The following is a 1,802-nucleotide window of genomic DNA, read 5'->3' as shown; positions in this document are numbered from 1 at the left end:
TAATTTGGAACAGACCTCCAGTACAAATTTCTATTTCGTTTAACTTACACTAAACGTTTTCGCCTCAGACTGATCATAACAAATAGTCTTGGTCAGAGGTCTACGGCATGATACACATTTATCTAACGTTAAAGTGTTGTGATTTAAATTTAGTTTTTGAAGTTTCAAATTTCAGTAGCTCTTGCATCAATGGCCCGGCATACCAGCGAACACTTCTGCTGAACTCAACGTTGACGTGACAGCATTTACAAAATAATGGTCCGTCCCTCAGATTCCACTATTATAATACTCAACTGTTGGGGGCGCTATATATTTCTTATAGCGTCAACTTTTGTAAGATTTGTTATGAAAATGCTATCATGGTAACAGAGATGCATTCTCTGCATTTATTATTAGGGAGACTCCGTTCTCGGTGATTATCACACGTTCATACAATTAACACATAGCTTCAGTTCATTGGAAGTTACATTATACAACGCATTGGAATGTCTCATTTTGTTAATAACATTAAACCTCAGACTAGTAATACATACTTGTATTACTAGTCTGAGATTAAACCAATGTTAAAGGGCGGTAGTCGTCACGCCGCGTCCTGTTCGATATGGGACTCTTAGCGACGTATACAACGCGTGTAAAATACATTGTTTATTTACATGAAATTCGAACACGTGCTGCACGACGACCACGCCCTTTAAATATAGTAAATACTTAAATACGGTTAACATTATTAATAGCATATGATGTCATCTTAAGTTAATGATAAATACAACTGTAGGTTATTTCATGCCAACAATGTCGTGGTAACATTTGCTGAATAATTCCACTTCGCTGGGTTTGGCTTCTAGTTGTTGAAAATCTATAAGCACACACACATAATGAATTGTGGCACATAGGGCAGATATAACAGTGTGGTTATTGTTTTTGAAGCACACTTTCATGATTGTGTTACAAAGAACGAAACCTGCGACGAGTGTCTATTTTGATCTCTGGGTAAACCAGATGTTGGTTGGTTCAATTTCCCAAAGAACGATAATAATAATCCATACCTTAATCAACGATTGAGATGTGTGGAAGACTGAATAATTTATAGACTAATAATTTTATTTCTGAATGCATCATTGACTGTGACAAGGACCTCTGCCGACTAGAAACCGGCCATTGAGTACACTCCAAAAGACACGTGTTGTGCATAGTTTTGATTAGCACTTCACTTGTGGCCAATGGCACCCTAAGTGTAGTTTCCCTGTATTGTTAGTTAGTATACTGGGTATTGTTTTCTCCAAACGGCCCTTTAAGTACACGATGTGTACTAACAGCAGTGTACAGTAGACCAGGTGCAGTATGAAATCTGTTCTGCCTTTTCTATTAGCATAGAAACATGGTACTTACGTGGCAGCTTTGACCGTGTGAGCGATCTCAGCAACTAGTCATGACAGCATCTCCATCCATACGCGAGTCTTAACGAAGATGTCATTGTCACCAGATAATGCCAGTAGTACTGGTAATGACAAGTCAGCATTCAAGGCTGTTTTCACACAGTCAGAATATGACCAGGGGTAGTAGGTGACTATGGCAAGGCATGTAATATGTCCGGTTATGCCCTTGTATATTGACTTGACATTAAAGACTCTCTCTCTCATAGTCTCTGTAACTGAAAATAGTGCTGTATTGGGTAGAGATGAAGGCTATGAGCTTGGACTGGGATTACCGGTAGGTGTTCAAAACCTTGCATAGTAGTGATGGAGCCTGGCGTTTTCTTTATTTTGTGTTGTATTGTTGCCTTTATTCAAAGCAAGTCACTC

This window comes from Saccoglossus kowalevskii, chromosome 8 (assembly GCF_978046115.1).
Source record: "Saccoglossus kowalevskii chromosome 8, keSacKowa6.1, whole genome shotgun sequence".
Taxonomy (NCBI): domain Eukaryota; kingdom Metazoa; phylum Hemichordata; class Enteropneusta; family Harrimaniidae; genus Saccoglossus; species Saccoglossus kowalevskii.
Note: the sequence above shows the minus strand (reverse complement) of the source record.